General features: G+C 39.3%; 1 pseudogene; it reads right to left on the bottom strand.

Annotated features, from left to right (window-relative positions):
* Positions 1–19,737: 19,737 nt before the first annotated feature.
* On the bottom strand, positions 19,738–20,336 carry LOC143651468 (large ribosomal subunit protein uL13 pseudogene; annotated as a pseudogene).
* Between the last annotated feature and the right edge of the window lie 1,278 nt (positions 20,337–21,614).

Genomic DNA, 21,614 nt, shown 5'->3' with positions numbered 1-21,614 from the left:
TATGAGCATTCCAATTTCTCTACATCCTCACCAACACTTGTTATTTTCTGTGTTTTTAATAATAGCCATGCTAGTGATGTGTGGAATGGTTTCTTGTGGTTTTGATTTGCATTTCCCTGATGACCAATAATGATGAACAACTTTTCATATGTATGTTGGCCACTTGTGTGTCTTCTTGGGGGAAATGTCTATTCAAATCCTTTACCCATCTTTTTCTTTCTTTTTTTTTTTTTTCATGGGCAGGCACCGGGAATCGAACCTGGGTCTCTGGCACAGCAGGCAAGAACTCTGTCTGCGGAGCCACCGTGGCCTGCCCTTTTGTTTTGTTTTGTTTTTGTTGCTTTGCCCAGTTTTAAATTGGGTTATTTGTCTTTATGTTGTTGAGTTGTACAATTTTTTTTCTATATTCTGGATATAAACCTTATCTGATATATTGTTCACAATCATTTTCTCTCATTCTGTACATTGTTTTTTCACTTTTTTTTATAATATTCTTTGATGTGCAAAAGGTTTTTTTTATTTTGATGAAGTCTGTTTTATCTATTTTTTCTTTTGCTGTACATGCTTTAGGGGTCATATCTAAGAAATCACTGCCAAATCCAAGGTTACGAAAGTTTCTCCCTAAGTTTTCTTTTAAGGGTTTTAGCCCTTACTGTTTGGGTCTTCTATCCTTTTAGAATGGGAATTTGTTTATGGTGGAGGTGAGGATGCAACTTTATTCTTTTGTATATGGATATTTAGTTTTCACAACATGGTTTGTTGAAGAGTCTGTTCTTTCCCCAATTAATGTATTTGGCACCCTGATCAGAAATCGGTTGGCCACTCTATAAGGAAAATCATTGCCCTCCTCCCTACAGTACAAGCCATTCAGGCGTGAAAATCTCCCTGACAACATGGGATGTGACACCTGGGCATGAGTCTGGCTACTCTGCTACCTGAGGCTGCTCTTATACCCGCTTCAGGTAGAGAGTGCTAATTGCCTTGGTTTGCTAAACCTCAAACAACATCACTCCTGTTGACCCTTAAGAACACCTAGGGCTCAAACTGAGATTCCGTGAATGTTTCATGCCTTCCTGGTGAAAGGTTCCTAGGTCAGAAATCCTAAACTCAGAGGGACCAGCCTCTTCAAGATTACCCATTAATTTCATCCCCCTATTGTTTAGTGTGGACACTCCTTCTCAATGTGAGAAGGGACATTGCCCAAAGGATTAAAGGAGGAGGATGAGATATAGCAGAGAAAATGGGATTTAACAAATGAGTATGGATGCTGAATCACTCTAATAATATTCCTTCTAGCCTCCAGTGTTTTGGAGGCGCTAGAGGGAAAACTCTGAGATAGGGGAATGGTAATCCATGTGAAACTCTGGAATGTGTTCTTTGTAACTACTTGTTGAAGTATGCTTTGAAAATCATGCTCTTTTCTTTGTATATATATCATATTTTACAATAAAAATGTTTTTTAAAAACATTTCAATTGGCCATAGTTGTAGACGGTTATTTCTGAACTCTTAATTAAATACTTTTAAAGTAGAAAATTCTGGAATAGGAAGTGGCAGGAGCAGAGGGCTTATGGTGAGGAACAGATTGGACAAACAGGTTGACACTAATTGGTGGCAGTCCTTAGTAGGCAGGGAAGAGGACTTTTACTCTCTTTTCCTGGCTTGGAGCCCGTAGCCTCCCTCCTAATTGCTGAGGAGGACCCGGGAGCTGATTCTTTGCCGCCACATTCCACTCCCCACTGCTTTCATGAGTCACCACTGAGCCACTGAGTAGTGTTGCCTGTTGCCAAACTCCACTTGGAGCCTGGTGCGTTCACATCTCCTCTGAAGAGCTGGCGCATCCACAAGTCCCATCCCACATCCCCTGGAAAGATAGAAAAGCAGAGCTCTGAACTTGGCATATGGCTTGAAAGACTGTTTAAACCTCCTTTACATTGGTGGAGCTGGAAAGGTCAGTGATACACTAAACTTGGAGGAGCAGTCAGGAAGTGATGAATTCAGGTTGGGCACCAGAGCCCGATCAGGGTCCCTATTTCGAAGTTCAAGATCGGACCTTGCGTTGCTTAGGGAGGGAGCTGGACCATCCTTCGGGGATGCCATGGTGGGTTTGATTTGTGCAGGGTGAGTACAAAGTAAGGAACATCACAAACCAACCATCGAATGCAACAGCAATAAAGATAAACCTGGGACTAGCTGACCAGGTTAGGGTCTGAAAAACAGCAAGCAGTCTCCTGATTTAGAATCCAGGTCAGGGACACAGAAGAATAGAATCTGAACCCAAGCCAAGTTTTTAGAATGCAGAAAACCCAAGGTCGAAGGTTGAGGGAGCTCTCTCTTCCAGAGAAAAGCTGGAGTGGGGTTAGACTGTGGAAGCAGCTGTTCAGCAAAGGAAAGAGTGCTTGGGAGTGCATACACAGGACTGAATGATCTCTGCCTCCCTAAGAAGCCCATTACCTTCCCTCAAATTTCAGAAAAGTGTATATTTAAGAACCTTAGATAGGGAGGAAGAACTACCATGTGCTGTATGTTAATTTATGGGAGGAAAGATGATTCAAAGTGCTGGAATCTAGGTGTATTAGTTATCTATTGCTGCATAACAAAATACCCCCAAACTCAGAGGGCCAGGAATATAAAGCACAGCTTCATTGGGTTATCCAGCTCAGAGTCTCTAATGAGGCTGCAATAAGGTGTCATCCGGAGCCGAGGTCTCATCTGTAGGCTCAACAGGGAAAGGATCTACTTCCAAGCTCATTATGTGGTTGTTGATAAGATTCCATTCCTTTTGAGATGTACGTCAGAGGCTGCCTTTGATTTCTCGTCATGTGAACCTCCCTTTCTTGTTTCATCAGAGCAAGTACACAAAAAGAGTAGGAGAGAGTGTGCCAGTGAAATGAAAGTCACAGTCTTTTTTGCCCAATTTATTTTAGATATATTCACACACCACACAAACCATCCAAAGTGCACATTCGCTGGCTCACAGTATCATCACATAGTTGTGCATACATCCCCATGATCAATTTTAGAACATTTTAATTACTCCAGAACTGAAATAAGAATAAAGAATAAAACCAAATTCTTCCATGCCCCTTATCTGGCCATAGTATTGGTATAGTAAATTTGTTACTGTTGATAAAAGAATATTAAAATATTATGTTAACTATAGTCCATAGTTTGCAATCGGTGCATTTTTCTCCATATACCACTCTATTATAAGTCTTATAATAGTGATGTACATTTGCTCTAGTTCATGAAAGAACTTTTCCATATCTGTACTGTTAATCACAATCATCAGCAACCACAAGGTTCACTGTGTTATACAGTTCCATGTTTTAGTCTCTAGCTTTCCTTCTGATGTCACATATGACTCTAAACTACCCCTCTTCAACCACAATCACACACATGATTCAGTGTTGTTATTTTCACTCGCCATAATGTGCTACCATCACCTCTATCCATTTCCAAATATTTAAATTCAACCTAATTAAAAATTCTGCACATATTAAGCAACTGCTCCCCCTTCTCTAGCCTCATTCTATAACATGGTAAGCAATATTCTGGATTTTATATCTGAGTTTACATATGATAATTAGTTCATATTAAAGTCACAGTCTTTTTATAACCTAATCTCAGAAGTGACTGCCAATCACCTTTGCCATATTTTATTCATTTCAGAAGCAAGACACTGGGTCCAATTAACACACAAGGTGTTCTAGTTTGCTAGCTGCCAGAACGCAACACACCAGAGATGGATTGGCTTTTAATAAAAGGGGATTTATTTTGTTAGTTCTTCAGAGGAAAGGCAGCTAGCTTTCCACTGAGGTTCTTTCTTATGTGGGAAGGCACAGGATGGTCTCTGCTGATCTTCTCTCCAGGTCTCTGGGTTCCAACAACTTTCCCCAGGATGATTCTTTTCTACACCTCCAAAGGCCTGGGCTGCGTTGAGAGTGCTGAGATGAGGTATGCTGAGCTGCTTAGGCTGTGCTACGCTGTGGTATCTCATTTAATCACCAGCCAATTAAGTCAAACATCATTCATTGCAGCAGGCATGCCTCCTAGCCGACTGCAGATGTAATCAGCAACAGATGAGGTTCACGTACCATTGGCTCATGTTCACAGCAACAGAACTAGGTGCCTTCACCTGGCCAAGTTGACAACTGAATCTAACTACCATAACAGGGGTATGGAATGAAACTAGGATGCAAATACTAAGAGCCATGTTGGGCACTCCTTGTCCACTAGGGGACTGGAAATGTAAAAACATCTTGGACCGAAGTAGAGTAGTTAGTATGGAAGTCATTTGGGGGCCCAGGTGAAGAGCTCAGTTGTGCCCTTGTTGAGTGTGAAGTAACAATGTAGCATCCAGGACTATAATCCACAGCCATTTGGGCATGGGAGAGCTCAAAAAAGAGAGAAGGTTAGAGATACAGATAAGGAAGCATCCTGTTTTGACCACGGACAGGACATGGCTACTTAATTTCTCTGCATACATAATGTGTGATAAGCTGGTCTCCTATCTGGGCAATGAGGTCTGTCCCTGAGAACGCTAAGAGACCCCTCCAGGTGATGTCCACATTTTAGTAATTTCTTCCTGATTCCAAGAGAACCAGCTGCTAAACTGCCATTTTGGCTGTGGTATTGAAATACATAGTGAAATGTAGTGAAAGAAGCCACTTAGACATATTTTTGAGACATAATAAGGTCTAAAAATTGGTTTACCTTGATTGCAGTGTGACTTTCCTAGAAATGGTCTTTCCCTATTTCAGAAAAGGATTTAACATCTGATCATTCTGTCTTATTTTCAGGGGAGCCAAATGGGATAATATTTATATGTGCATTTTGAAAATTAAAAAAAAAAATTTCAGATATTCAAACAACATGTTATTATTATCATTGCTGTTGTTTTAAATAATGGTTTATCAGATGAGATCAAAGCTTGGTAATTGTTTTGACTTCTTCCACTCCTTCCATTCTATATCCGTGAATCCTAAGAGAAGTCTTGCCCTGCATGTTCCTGAGATTCACTCTTTATCTTACTCTCCAGTGCCTTGTCTGAGCTCATGCTCTGCTCTCCTCAACCAGGGGCACACACAGCCATTTGGGCCATGGGAGATGTTTGTCTCCATGTGCTTCTTGCTTCTCACTTTCTGGGTAAGGCACAGACTTCTCAGTCAAAGCCTGAGGCCCTCAACCACCACCACTGCTTCTCTCCCTGACCAATGCTCACCCCACTGGGCCTATGGCCTCTCTACCCAAGTTCTCTGCTTCTTGTGCTCCTCTTCCCTTCTGTGCGTGGAAACCAAGGGCCCAGGTCTACTGTCTCTGATGGCCCAATTTGGGTCCACTATGACCATTCATAATGAAATGTCCTCAGCAGTATTGTGCTTGATTTATGCCACCACCTCTTTCTATCTTAAACATTGACTTAAAAACATTATCTAGTCATGTGTAGTCATAGATGCCATTTACCAAATATATATTTAATCTTCATGAGTGTTCTGCAAAGTAAATATTATTACTTCCACTTTATGGGTGAGGAAATGGAAACTCAAGGCTACACAGCTATCTTAGTTTGCCAGGGCTGCTATTATAAAGTACCACAGACTAGCTGAGACTAGTTGGCTTAAAAAACAAGAATTTATTATCTGACAGTTCTTGTGGTTAGAAGTCCAAAACCAAGGCTTTGGTAGGGTCGTGCTTTCTCTGAAATCTGTGGCGTGCTGGTGGTGGCTGGTTGGGGCAACCCACAACTCAATCTCTGCGTCTCTCACATGGCCATCTCTCTACCTGTCTTTCTTCTCGTGACTGCATGCAAATTTCCTATGCTTATAAGGACTTCAGTCATATCGGATTGAGACCAACGCTTACACAGTTTGCCTTGTTCAGTTTGGCCTTAACAAATAAAGTTTCAAAGATCCTATTTACAAATGGGTTCTCACCCACGGGATCAGGGATTAGAACTTGAATATGTCTTTGTGGGGGACCAATTCAATCCATAACAACAGCTAATAAGGTGTCATGGTCAGGTTCATGTGTCAACTTGGCCAAGTTGTGGTACCTGTTGGTCTGGTTGGGCAAGTGCTGGCCTGTCTGTTGCGATGAGGATGTTTCATAGAATTAGATCATGATCCCGTCAGCTGCATTCACAGCTGATTCCATTTGTAGTCAGTCAAAGAGGAGTGTCTTCTGCAATGAGCGATGCTTAATCTAATCACTGGAAGCCTTTTAAGGAGGATTCAGAAGAGACAGGCTCTTCCTGTTTCAGCTGGTGATCCTCTCCTGTGGAGTTCATCCAGTCCCTCCATCGGAATCGTCAGCTTCACAGCCTGCCCTGCGGATTTTGGACTCTGCGTTCCCATGGTCACGTGAGACACTTTTGTAAATTTTATATTTGTCAGTGTTCCCTGTTGATTCTGTTTCTCCAGAGAACCCTAACTAATACATCTTGGTACCAGGAGTGGTTCTTAAGAAACAGAATCTTAAAAATGGGTTTTTATGAATGGTTTTCTACTCTGATTGGACTCAAAGACACTAAGGACCCTGATTCCCATAATCAGAATGACACTCCCAATCCATGGAGTGAGTTGGCAAAAGAGATGGTCAAAATATCACCATTTGATTCTCCTAATGCTTCGCTTGTATGAAGCCATGCTGTGGGGGATAATGTTTTTGACACCTTTACAGAGTTTTGTAGAAATAAGAAGTAAAGAGATGTTGGTTGGTTGTTGTTAGATACACTGGCTGCATTAAGGAGTGAAAGGGATGGGCTTAAGGCTTCAAACGAGAAGTTTAAGTGCCGTCTGACAGATGTAGACGTTTCTATGAGTATCCTGAAGGAAAATCTTATTTCCTGTAGCTGTAGACTTGAGATCTCTGAAAATCAGACTCAGAATCTTATTGTTACAGTAGCAAGTTTATAAGGTAAACTGAAATCTCAGTCATGCATGGTGTCTGCCATTCAAGTGAGGGCATTGATTGGAAAGTAGTGGGACCCTGAAAAATGGCATGGTGACATATGGATTGATAATGATGTCGGGGGTGAGGTCGAAACCCTAGATCATGCTGAGTCTTCTCTAGATAACCCTGTAATAGTTTGCCCTGAGGACATAATCGCCCCACCTCCAGTGTGCCTTGAGGAGTTGGCCACCCAATCTCCTCCTGAAGGGATTAGTGCTAGAGTGATTAATCCTGTTTCACCAGATGAAACTGCAAATGAAGGCCCTGAAGCAAATGTCTTGGAAGATATTTCTAATTCTTTTCATGAGCCACCCCCACCATCCCTCATTTCTTCCAGACCTATAGCTACACTAAAGTCCCATCAGGCCCCTAAAGGTGAGGTACAAAGTATCACACATGAGGAGGTACATTATACTCCAAAAGAACTGTGTGAGTTTTCCAATTTGTATAGACAGAACTCAGGGGAATATGTGTGGCAATGGATTTTAAGGGAGTGGGTAATGGTGGGAGGAATATAAGGCTGGATCAGGCTGAATTTATAGATATGGGCCCACTAAGCAGAGATTCTGCATTCAATGTTATAGCTTGAAGGGTTAGGAAAGGTATTAACAGTTTGTTTGGATGGGTGGTTGAAACATGAATCAAAAGGTGGCCAACATTACCAGAGGTTGAAATGCCAGAACTGCCCTGGTATAATGTAGATGAGGGGATCCAGAGGCTTAGATTGGAATGTTAGAGTGGATTTATCAGGCAAAGCCTGCTCTTACACCCCAGGAATGTCCAGAGGATGCACCTTTTACTAGAACAGTGAGAAATAAATTGGTGAGACTTGCACCATCATCCATGAAGAGCTCTGTGGTTGCACTTCTCTGTAGGTCAGATATTACTGTAGGAACTGCTGTCACTGAGCTGGAATCCTTAAACACATTGGGGATGATGGGATCCCGAGTTTGCAGAAGCCAGGTGGCAGCACTTTATCGCCAAAGACAGGGTAGACGTGGCTATTATAATAGAGAGCAAACTCAAAGCAGGTGTCAGAATTATATGACTCACAGAAATTTGTGGCATTGGCTAGTAAATCTCATGGGGTACCTAGAAATACAATAGAAGGGCAGTCTACTAAATTCTTGTTTGAGCTGGATAAACAAAAGAGTTCTAGGTCAAGTGAACAGAAGTCTAACTTGAATTACAAAAACACAGAGGCATGGCCCCTTAATCAATTTCCAGACTTGAAACAGTTTACAGACCCAGATCCCCTTGAATGAAGGTTTGGGTCACCCCACCAGGCAAAGAACCACAGCTAGCTGAAGTGCTTGCTGAGGATAAAGGGAAAATGGAATGGGTAGTGGAAGAAGGGAGTGATAAATATGAACTCAACCACGTGATCAGTTACAGAAACGAGGACCATAATGCTGTTTTGTTCATGTTATACTATTTAAGTTGTAAGATATCAAGTTTAAGAATGAATGTTGCCCAAGGATTTGTGCCCTATTCTGGAGAAATTTAATGTGTTTCCAGTTATATGAAGGACAGCTGAGTATTGTTAGGTAAAAGAAAAGAAGTTGTTTTATTGTTTTTATTTGGAAATTGGGTATGGTTTAAGGTGATATATATAGCTGCCAAGTTGACAAGGGGTGGACTGTCATGGTCAGGTTCATGTGTCAACTTGGCCAAGTTGTGGTACCTATTTGTCTGGTTGGGCAAGTGCTGGCCTGTCTGTTGCAATGAGGACGTTTCATAGAATTAGATCATGATCATGTCAGCTGCATCCACAGCTGATTCCATTTGTAATCAGCCAAAGGGGAGTGTCTTCTGCAATGAATGATGCTTAATCTAATCATGGGAAGCCTTTTACGGAGGATTCAGAAGAGACAGGCTCTTCCTGTTTCAGCTGGCGAGCCTCTCCTGTGGATTCGTCCAGACCCTCCATCAGAATTGTCAGCTTCACAGCCTGCCCTGTGGATTTTGGACTCTGCGTTCCCATGGTCACATGAGACATTTTTATAAATTTTATATTTGTGAGTGTTCCCTGTTGATTCTGTTTCTCCAGAGAACCCTAACTAATACATAATGGTCAGAGCCTATATCCAAAGCCAGGCCCATGTGTTCCCTCCTACCTGGGGCTCCCAGTGACACTTCCCAGCTAGATTATGAGAGAAGGTGAATGAATTTTCATAATAGCTAGGGATTTGCCCCAGCATGGAAAACAAAGTGGTATGTGCAAACTTCTGACAGTCACATTAAATTTTGTGATAATTTATTAAATATTCATAAATTTAAATGGATAAAAAGGTTAATTCATATTATGTGAAAATTTTTAATGAAAAAATTATATTTCTAGAAGGCATGCATGTTCATATCGAACATAAACGCTAACATTTTTCCATTTATGATATGTTAAATCCAACTCTGTTCTATTAAATATCTATATTAAATGAAACCCTATATTGTCTTAAGATTTATTCATTTACATGAATAGACTCTAGGGTGTAACAGTTAATCTATAAAAAGTACTAACTAAAAGTAACCATTACCATGGCAGCACACTGCATGCATTAATAGCCTCCAAAGGCAAAGCACTTTGGAAAAACTAATATAAATTCAGTGGAATGGATTTTAAATTACTGTTAGCATGGGAGTTTCATTCTTGGGCTCAAAAATATATCACAGATCTTGTCCCATAGATAGACTAAATTTGAATTAAAGAAGAATATTTCATTAGTGAATGATTGCCAATTCTCTTTCTAGCTATCTAATCTTGAAGAACTAAAAATTTTCAATTTAAAAACATATATGAAAGAGTAAGAGCTACAAAAAGCTATGGACAGTTTGGCAAAAGTAGAACCAAGATGGTAAACTTACCCTATGAGATATGAAATCATACCACAAAGTCATAATAACACAATCTGATTTTGACAGAGGGTCAAAGATTTAATGAAACTGGCGAGAGAGCCCAGAAATTTACCCACACAATCAGAGGACCATGGCATGCAGGAGAGCAGTATGCCAAACCAGTTGGGAAAAGATCCATGTGTTAGCAGTAATGATTGGGAACACTATTTTACTACCTGGAGAAAAATAAAATTGGATCCCTACTTCACATTGTATAAAAAGGCAAAGTCCTACTGGATTCAATACCTAAATATGAGAAGTAAAACCATAAAGTTGATACAAAAAGGTAGGGGAACTGTCTTTGAGACTTCAGGATTGGAAATTTATTAATTCAGACCTCAAAATAATAAATAATAAGGCAAAATATGAGAGATAAAGACCATATAAAAACTAAAAATTCCTGTTCAGTGAAAGCATCTTAGTCAAAGTCCATAAAAAAGCAATAATCTGGAAGAGATATTTGAAGTGAATAAAATTGATAAGGGGTTAATATCTAGAACAGCATTGTCCAAGAGAATTTGTGGTGATGATGGAAATGGTCTAGATCCATGCCATCCAATATAACTGGCCATCAGCCGCATATGGCTATTGTGTGCTTGAAATATGACTAGCATGAATAAGGAACTGAATTTTAAAATTTGTTTAACTTTAATTTTAATAGTGATGTGATTACTGGCCACCATATTGGACAGCAAAGATCTAGCATATACAAGGAACACATGCAAATTAATAAAAAGAGGGAGAACTCAAAACATAAATAGGTAAAAAAGAAAAAAAAGGCTAAATTTTATCTTATCTTCCTCTACCCCCATTTCTTTGCTTATTTTGTTTTTATTTTGTTGTATGTATGTCTTCCAATAAGTCATCCAATCCTTTTCCTGGCAGTGAGATGAAGCATAAATACAACACAATCATCTCTGCTGTGTTACCAGCTGTTTGGCTTGAGGCTGGTTTCACAGTCTTTGAGCTTCAACCAGGAGAGGCAGGATGGCTCAGGGGAGGCTCACATTCTCAGATAATACACACAGGCCCAGTTAGTGTGGGAAATTGTCTACTGTGGGAAATTGTCTTCTGTGGGAAACGTTATAAAAAAAGAGGAAATTGATTTGCCAACTGCCTAAAAAGACTTGTTAACAAAGGGTTTAGTAATCTCTCCAACTCCAAACAGTCAATTTTTAGAAGACATGTTGCATTCTTATTGTTATTTTGTATAACTGAGAGGAAATTTTAACTTTGTATAAAGCTTACAGATCTTTTGGCCAAAGAGAAAATGTGAGAGATTGCATTTTGCTACTTACCTAAACAGGAATAATAATTGTTATTCTCATTACACTCTGAGTACCTAAATTGAGCTAGAGAAGTTCCAGAAGAAGGAAAATAGTAACAAGGAAGATACGGAGCTCCCCACAGGAAGGCAGGAGAAATCCAGTCCTCCCATCTGAGAAGATGGGATTACAGCCATACATGTGACTGAGCCATATATGTGACTGAAGAGGAAATATGGATGAAACAAATAAATATATTTTTGCTCAAAAAAGCTTTATTGAGGGAGGAACTATCTGTTCCCCCTACTGGACAACAAATGCAGCCAATCTACCACCCCAGAGTCATTAAATTGAAGGAGATGAAATTATGTATTTGTAGGACAGATGTGCTCTATCTTGGTAACTTCATATGGTTTACTTTACCAGTATAGTCTCAATTAGAAAACTCATCAGCATTTCTCTTAGAGAGGAGATGAGACTAAGTTCCGGGGAGCAGATGGGACACCCAAGCCTCAAGTCTAAAAGGGTGTAAGTGGAGGAGTATGAACCAGATCTGTAGTCTGCAGTGGAAGTCAGCAATGGCAGAGGGAACTTTAGCGAGCAAGGACACCCTCGGACATTGGTATTGCCACAGAGAGCTAGAGAGCAAGAGAGAGTACGGACAGTGCCTGGACATTATTCATTGATCTTTAAAACCCCAAACCCAGCACTGAGGTTTAAATGTACTTTTGCTAAATTGATACATTTCGGACTAAGTGATGGCATTTAGGGAAACATGCTCCCATTTTTTAGAGCAATTCAGAGGCCATCAGTGGATGTCATGTACAGGCAGCTCCATCTAGCTGGTGGCCATGGTTGTTCAGATAGTTGGAAAAAGCCTTGCCATAAAGGACAGCTTTGCAGAAGGATCTGATTCTAAACTCCAATCCTACTGGGTGTGAAATTCCTGTTTTATATTTTATGAAATAAATTAATGCAATGGTTTATGCCTTCTTCATTAAAAGTACATCATAGGGTGCACAGGTGGTTCGGTGCTAGTGGGTCTCTCATGCTGGAGACCCGGGCTCCATTCCCAGACCATGAACCTGAAAAAAAAAGTACATGATAAAGATAATATGCTTTACCATCATTGTTTATGGTAAAGCATGATTTAAGTGTTCAAAATGAGACTGTGTTTATAAAACACTTCTTGCAAGGTCATTTGGACTGAAACTTAATCAATCAAATCAGTTGAACCATTTGTTAATGTTTTTGTACTTGCAAGGATCAATCCTTTGATTTAGAAAGTATCGTGGCATAATTTAAAGCTTTGAGTTAAATAGAGCTGGATTCAAATTGGCTTCAGCCAACTGTGGTCCTCAGCAGATCACTTTACCTCCATATATCTCTGTTTTCTCATCTGTAGTATGGGTTGCTTTGAAAATTAAGCAAGTGATTAAATATTAATGTCTATTTTCTTCTCTTCACCTTGGATTGTCACCCATGTTTCCCTCCTTTCTTGTACTGATATGGAGGAATGGGTTCTATCATGTGACCCACACGTACAGGAGAAGAATTCAGCCCAGAGTTGTTATCATGGGACCATTCCTGATAGACTGTTCTAGAAGAGGAGCAAGGAGTAGCAGCCAAGGGAGCAGGCATACAGGGCAACGATCACCGGGCCTCCCTTTACCCTGCAGCCCACTGGACCCCAGCCAACTCCACTTCCAGAATGGATCAGTTTCTGGACTCCATCTTCCCCTAGAACCTGACTGTGGCATAACTAGGGCAATGGCATTTTCATGTGGGCTCCAAGGTCCTGGAGACCTTGGGAGGTGAGAAAGGAAGGTTTTTTCCCCTTTCTCCAGGGCTTTTTTGAAATTCAAGAAGAGAATGATGCTTGAACGTTATTTCAGAGCAGTGATTTTAATGTACTTATTCTTTTTAGCCAATGGGAAGAAAAATTTTCCTAAAAAAATCTTAAAATATTTTGCTCAGTTTGCCTGGAGTTTTATCTTCAGATAACTGACTTTCTTTAGCATACAATCCAAATATAATGATACAGAAGTTGTTGATGCTGAGAGATTTGATAACCCACTCATAATGTAGTAACTTTCCCCTGGGATCTGCTATTTGCTTGGAGCTAAAAATAGAGATTTCAACCTCAGAGCAAAGAGCCACTTATTGTATTTATTTAGTGTGTTATAATTAAAACTGTTGTGAATTCTGCTGCTTCATTTTGCAGAGGTTGAGAAAACCTTTTTTCGGTTTGGTTCAAGTAAATTCACACTTCCTGAATTCAGTTTTGGGTTTTAGGATCTAAAAATGAACTTAACATTGAAAACAAAATGCAACCACACTGTTATGGTATGCCTGGTCTTTGTGTAGAAACAAAAGGATGCGTGCAGTGCTTAGTACACATCCGAATGACACTTTCATATGCTCAGCTGAAATTTTGTAACTAAATTTTAAACCAAGGACATATTGTTCACCCATGCTTTTTTTCTCAGCTTTTGATTGAGGTCAACTTCCTGACCCCATCATCAACTCTACTGTCACCTTTGGGATTGGATTCTTTTTAGATTAATTGAAGCATTATAAGAAAAAAAAAAGAAGAAAATTTTCCCAGAGAGAAGAGGTCACAAAGGATATTTATTTTATTTACCTCCCAGAGTCTTCAGAGATGGCAGGGGCCTCCTTAGAGACTGTGGGAAAGTTTGCCATTTGGGGGTTCTTTAGTACAGCAACCCCCTGTTCCTCTTGAAATCTTCCATCAGGTGAGGAGGCGCACATCCTTCTCTCCTAGCTGGCACACTGCCTCCTGGAACACCGAGTCTCCAAGACATATTATGCAAGGTCACGGGCACGACTGGAGGTCACGTTATCAAGGCAATAGCAGCTTCAACAACTGCAGTGGTGTCTAGATGTTCCTGCTTCTTTCCTACTCCTTGACTTTCCAGGGCTTCCTGGGTTCCTGCTGCCCCGGGTTTCTAAGGAAGAGTGAGCACTCCATATACATTTATAGGCATGAATGGCTTGAGTTAGTGTCCTGTGGTTTGGGGGGTGTGCTGGTTTGAAACTGTAATGTACCCCAGAAAAGCCATGTTCCTTTAATCCTGATCCAATATTGTAGGATGGGGCCTCTTGATTAGATAGTTTCCATGGAGATGTGACACACCCAATTGTGGGCACAACTTTTTGATTAGGTTATTTCCATGGAGGCGTGGCCCCCACCTGTTTAAGGTGGGTCTTAATTAGTTTACTGGAGTCTTTTAAAAGAGGAGACATTTTGGAATAGCACAGAGATGCTTGGAGTGCAGATAGAGATGTTTGGAGATCGATACAGAAATAGTGCAGGTTCTAAGCAAGGACTCACAGAAATAGCTAGAACCTGAACAGAAGAAATCTCTGGTCCTGGGAGATGCTAAGCTAAGAGATGAAACCCAAAATTTTGCCTTGGAGCAGCCAAGTGAGGGCCCAAAGAGGCTTAGAGAGGAAGCTACTGGAATCAGAAGCAGGAAGCAAAGGAACAGGGAACAAGGACCAACGGATGCCAGCCACTTCTAAAATCATTGTGTACATGCAATAAAATATATGTAAGGCTCACAATTCCTCATTGCAATTCTGAAATCCAAAAATCACTGAAGAGACAGCCTTTTTTTCTTCATTGATTTAACAACAAAACTTTATCTGACCTGAGCTAATGTGAGACTACTATAATGTTTATTGTCCCACTTAATAGAATAGTCATGTAGTCATGTTTTACTATAAAAATATATATAAATGCATGCATATATATATAATTTATATGATTTTCCCCTACATAGTTTTCTCTATCATTATCATCTTGCTTTAGTTGTGGCATGTTTCTTAATATTTAAAAAAATTTTTTTTAATTAAAAAAATTTTTTTTTAAATATAACAACAAACATTCTTAATATATGATCGTTCCATTCTACATGTTTCTTGCTATTGATGAGCCAATATTGATGCATTATTATTAATTGAAATAGTTTCCATTAGTATTCTGTGTTATATATGTTCTATGGATTCTGACAAATGCATAATGTCATGTGCATATCATTACAGTGTCATACTGAATAATTTCACTGCACTGAAAATGCCTTGTGATCTACCTGTCCATCCCTCCCGGCCTGTTTCAGAACCCTTGGCAACCAGTGATCATTTTGCTGTCTCTCTGGTTTTGACTTTTCCATAATATTATATAATTAGAACTATACAGTAAGGCTTTTCAGAATGGCTTCTTTTACTTAGAAATATGAATTTAATGTTCCTGTATGTCCTTTGTGGTTTCATAGTGCATTTCTTTTTATCACTGAATGATATTCCATTGTATGGATGTATGACAGTTTGTTTATCTATTCACCTATGGAGGGACATCATGGTTGCTTTTAACTTTTGGCAATTATGAATAAAGCTGCTATAAAAATTCATATGTAGGTTTTATGTAGACATAAGTCTTCAACTTATACCTAGGAGTGCAATTGCTGGTAAGTCAGTGTTAGGTTTGTATAGGCTGTCAAACTATCTTCCAAAATGGCTCTATCATTTGCATTCACCAGCAATGAATGAGCGAGCATTCCTGCAACTCAATACACTCACCAGCATTTGGTGTTGTCAGTGTTTTGAATTTTCCCTATTCTAATATGTGTTTAGTGGGATTCCATTGTTTGCAATTCCTTGATGTTACATAATGTTGAGCAATCTTTTCATATGCTTGTTTGCCTCAATATATCTTCCTTAGTGAAGTATCTGTTCAGATTTCATCCCCCTTTTTAAATTGTATCATTTGTTTTCTTATTGTTGCATTTTAAAGAGTTCAATGCCATTTTGGATACAAGTCCTTTATCAAATGCATGTTTTTAAAATCTTTTATTCCAGTCTGTGGCTTCTCATTCTCTTTACAGTGTCTTCCACAGAGCAGATGTTTTTAATTTTAATGAAGTCAAACATCAAATTTTTTTTTTTTATTTCAGAGGTCATGCTTTTGGTTTTTATCTAAAAAGTCATCACCAAACCCAGGTGACCTAGATTTTCTCTTATGTTACATTCCATAAGTTTTATAGCTTTATATTTTAGGTTTAGGTCTATGATTCACTTTGAGTTAATGTTTGTGAAAGGTGTAAGGTCTCTGTCGAGAGTCACTTTTATTTGCATGTGGATGTCCAGTTGTTCCAGCACCATTTGTTGGAAAGACCATATTTCTCCCTTGAAGTACTTTTGCTTCTTTGTCAAAGATCAGTTGATTATATTTGTGTAGGTCTAATTCTGTGTTCTTTATTCTGTGCCACCAAATCTTTTATCTATTCTTTTGCCAATTCCATACTGTCTTAATCACTGTAGCTTTATGGTAAGTCTTGAAGTTGCTGTAGTGATACAGAATAGTGTCAGTCTTCCACATTTGTTCTTTTTCAGTATTACTATGGCTCTTCTGGTTATTTTGACTTTCCAAGTAAACTTTAGAATCAGTGTGTTGATAATCACAAAATAACTTGCTGGGATTTTGATTAGAGTTGCATTGAATCTATAGATCAAGTTAGGAAGAATTGAAATATTAATAATATGGAATCTTCTTACCATGAACATGGAATCTTATCATTTACTTAGATATTTTTTCCTGAGACCTTTGTAGTCTTCCTCATGCCTTGAACATATTTTGCTAGATTTATTCCTAAATTTGTGTGGGTTTTTTTTGATGCTACGTAAATGATGCTGTGTTTTAATTTCAAATTCTAATTGTTCATTGCTGGAATATAAGAAAGTAATAGCCTTTAAAAACATATTAACCTTGTATCCTGCAACTTTGCTATAATTGCTTTTTAGTTATAGGAGTTTTTTTTTTTAATTTTTGGTTTTTTCTGCTTATCATCTAGGAACGAAAGAATGTTTTATTTCTTCCTTCTCTAGTTTTTCACCAGCAGTATGATGTTAGCTGTAGGGTTTATGTAGCTGTTCTTTATCATGTTGTGGAAGTTCCCCTCCATTCCTAGTTTGCTGAGAATTCTTTTCATAAATGAGCGTTGGATTTTTTTCCATCCTTTCCTCTTTCAACTTGTTGGTTTGCATCTTTGGATTTAAGATGGGTCTCTTGTAAACAGTGTGTAGTAGGGTCATGCTTCTTTATCCATTCTGCCAAACTCTGCCTTTTTTAATTAGAAAAGTTGTAGGTTGATGGAAAAATCATTTAGAAGTACAGGGTTTCCATCTACTCTCCCTACACACACACACACACACACACACACACACACACACACACACACAGTTTTCCCTATTATTAACACTTTGCATCAGTGTGGTACTTTTGTTACAATAGATAAAACAATATTGTAATTAAACAGTTAAATATAGTCATAGTTTATATTAATGTTTACTATTTGTATGGTACAGTTCTATGTTTTTTTCTCCTTTAAAAATAATTTATTTTTGTCTGATCACAGAGTACAGAAAAGCAGCAAAGTGAATGCCTGCAGGCCCCTGGATTGCATCTGTAAATATCTTTTGAACAACACTAGAATGATCCTGTACACACCCATACACATTTTGTAACATTCGCTTAATTTGTAAAAATATCTAAACCTATGTGTTTTAGTTTGCTAAATGCTGCCAGAATGCAATATACCAGAAATGGAATGGCTTTTTAAAAGGGAATTTATTAAATCACAAGTTTGTAGTTCTAAGGCCATAAAAATGTCCAAAGTAAGGCATCCAGAGAAAGATACCTTGAGCCAAGAAAGGCCAATGTCTGTCATATGGGAAGGCACGTCACTGGCATCTGCTGCTCCTTGTTCCTGGTTACTTTGCTTTCAGCTTCTGATGCCAGTGGTTTCCTCTCTAAACATCGGTGGGCCTTCACTCATCTCTTCCAGGACACAACTCTGGGTTCTGGCTCGCTTAGCATCTCATGGGAAGGCACATGGTGATGTCTGCTGGGCTGTGCATCTCCAAATATTCATGTCTAGACATCTGCTCTGTCTGTCAGCACTCCAAGAATCTCAAAATGTCTACAACTCTGTTGGCTCTGAAACAACTGTGTTATCTCCAAAATGTGTCCCTTTTATAGGACTCCAGTAAGCTAATCAATACCCATCTTGAATGCGGCAGAGTCACATCTCCATCTGATCAAAAGGCCATACCCACAAGTGTCACATCTCCACAGAATTAATCTAATCAAAATGGCACGCCCACAACTGAATGGCTCAATCTCCATGGAAACAATCTAATCAAAGGTTTTCACCTTATAATATTGAATCAGGATTAAAGGACATGGCTTTTCTGGGGTATACAACACTTTCAAACCAGCACACCATGTAATCAGTTGTTCCTATTCATTTTTCTAAGATTCTCACATGAACAAATAGATCATAGACAAATTATGCCATAGTAGCACTTAACTGCTAAGGTCTTTTAAGATGTAAACCCAGAATCCACTAAGGTCATAAGAACACAGAAACTTGAACTGAGTGTGAGATTTGTTGGTTGGTCTGGGTTAGTGTGATGCCCTGATATATCCCAGAGTAATTTGGACAGTGAATATAGAAATATTTGTGACGTCCCCTTGAGGGACTGGAGAGAAAGGAGGAAATATTCAACTTCCCCATTTGGAGAATTTGTAATATCCTTGCAAGCAGTGGGGACAACCAAATCAATAGACTGAGCCCTTGATCTTGGGGCTCGCCCCTATGAAACTTATTCCTGAAAGGATAAGCTAAGTCTACTTAAAATTCAGCCTAACCGTCATCCCCACAGAACCTCTTTTGCTGCACAGATGTGGCCTCTCTCTCTAAGCCAACTCACTGCCCTCCCCCACTATGTGGGACATGATTCGCAGGGGTGTGAATCCTCCTGGCAACATGGGACAGAACTCCCGAGATTCACCAGGACCCGGTATCATGGGATTGAGAAAGCCTTCTTCTCCAAAAGAGGAAATAGAGATATGAAGCAAAATAAAATTTCAGTGGCTGAGAGATTTCAAACAGAGTTAAGGAGTTATCTTGGAGGTTATTCTTATGCATTATGTAGATATCCCTTTTTAGTTTATGGTGTATTGGAGTGGCTGGAAGGAAGTACCTGAAACTGTTGAGCTGTGTTCCAGTAGCCTTGATTCTTGAAGAAGACTTTATAATCATATAGATCTTACAACATGACATTGTGATTATGAAAACCTGAATAAAACCTTTCATTCAGGGTATAGACAGATGATTTTAAAAATATGGATAAAATAAATAAATAATGGGGGGATAAGGGGTAAAATAAATTGGGTAGATTGAAATACTAGTGGTCAATGAGAGTGAAGTGGTTTTTTCCTTTTTAGTGGTTTTTTCCTTTTATTTCTTTTTCTGGAGTAATGCAAATGATCTAAAAATGATCATAGTGATGAATACACAACTATGTGATGATATTGTGAGCCACTGATTGTATACCATGTATGGACTGTATGTGTTTGAAGATTTGGCAGTAAAAAAAAAAAAAGAATCCACTAAGGCTCTGTCCCCAGGCTTCTCAACCCCAGGCTGCTGTGACACCTGTACCTGAGGACTGCTGCCCGAGGCACCCCCCAGCCTCCCAGGTGGCTATGGAGAAGGAAGGGCAGACCAGGCCAAGATTGAGGAATAAGGTCTTTATTGGGCTCAGAACAAGAGTCCATGGGTCTTGAGGACTTCTGTGTATTTGTCACTTTTCTCCTCCATGTTCTTCTTGTCCTCTTTCTGGGGTCTCATGAGCTATTTCTTCTTCCTGTAATTGCTCTTGAGCATCTCCTTCTTCTTCTCCTCCAAGCCAGCTGTCCCAGTCTGGTACTTCCAGCCAATCTCGTGAGCCAGGTGCCCCATAAAGGCAAACTTTTGCTCAGATTTCAGATGGACAACTTTGAGGGAAGCAGGTACCACCATCACTGTTTCTTGTCATAAGAGGGTGGGATCCCATCAAACACCTGGGGGCATCCAGGGCAGCTTGGCACGTTTGGTCTTGAGAAGCATTCTCACATGGTAGCCAAAAGATGCGGCTGTGGACCAGGAAATGGTAGGGACCACAGGACTGGTGTTCAGGCATTTTGGAGGAAGGCCTGGTACTTCAGCTTATTTTTGTAGAATTTGTCAGAAATGTTGATGCCCTCACAGTGCATGACCACCATCTGCTGGCTTAGCAGTACCTGCTTGGCCACAGTGGTTATCAGGCAGCCCAGGAGGTGGTTTTGGCCACTGAGCACCAGGACCTGCCCCTTTGCCATTTTTGGCAGCCACCTAGGAAAGGTCTATGGTTTAAAAATTTTTTTTTCTGGTAATATATATACAGCCTAAATTTTCCCATTTTAACCACTTTCAAGGGTACAATTCAGTGATATTAATTACATTCAAAGGATGGTGCTACCATCAGCAATAGCCAGTACCCCAACTTTTCATCACCACAAACAGAAGCTCTGCAGCCCTTTTAGTCATATCCAGATATATATTTCAGTGCTGTTAATTGCATTCAACAATGCTGTGCTACCATTACCACCATCCATTACCAAAACATTTCCATCGTTCCAAATAGGAGCCCTATATATTTTAAGCCTTAAATCCCTATTTTGTATCCCCACCCTGGTCCCTGGTAACCTATATTCTAGATTCTGATTCTATAAGTTTGCTTATTATAATTGTTTAGAATCAGTGAGATCATACAATATTTGTCCTTTTGTATATAGCTTATTTCACTCGACAAAGTTCATCCATGTTGTCACATGTATCAAGACTTCAGTCCTTTTTTATAGCTAAATTATATTTAATTGTATGTATAGACCACATTTTATTTTCCATTCATGGGTTGATGGATACTTTGGTTGCTTCCATCTTTTGGCAATTGTGAATAATGCCACTGTGAATGTTGGTGTGCAAATATCGTTTGAGTCCCTGCTTTCAATTCTCCCTAGTAGTGGGATTGCCAAGTCATATGTTAATTCTATCCTTACTTTCTGAGGAACTGCCAAACTGTCTTCCACATGGCTGTACCATTTTACATCGTCACAGGCAATAAATAACAGGTCCTATTTCTCCTCATCCTTTCCAACATTTGTTATTTTCCATTTTATTAAATAGTAGCCATTCTAATTGATGTGAAATGGTACCTCATTGTGGTTTTGATTTGCAATTCCCCGATGGCCAGTGATGTTGAACATCTTTTCATGTGCTTTTCTGTCATTGGTATATTTTCTTCAGAGTGGTGTCTGTTCAAGTCCTTTGCCCATTTTTCAGTTGGGTTGTTTTTCTTTTTGTTGATAAATTGAAGGATTTCTTTATATATTCCAGATATCAACCCTTTATTGAATATGCAATTCCAAATATTTTCTCCTATTGTATACATTGTCATTTTAATTTCATGAGGTACAAATATTTTTAATTTTGATGAGGTCCCATTCATCTATTTTTCTTTTGGTGCTTGTGCTTTGGGTTTAAAGTCTAATATGCCATTGCCTAACACATGGTTCTGAAGATGCTTCCCTACATTTTCTTCTAGGAGTTCAATAGTT

Source organism: Tamandua tetradactyla, chromosome 12, assembly GCF_023851605.1.
Source record: "Tamandua tetradactyla isolate mTamTet1 chromosome 12, mTamTet1.pri, whole genome shotgun sequence".
Classification (NCBI taxonomy): Eukaryota; Metazoa; Chordata; class Mammalia; order Pilosa; family Myrmecophagidae; genus Tamandua; species Tamandua tetradactyla.
Note: the sequence above shows the minus strand (reverse complement) of the source record. Positions and strands in the feature narration are given on the sequence as shown.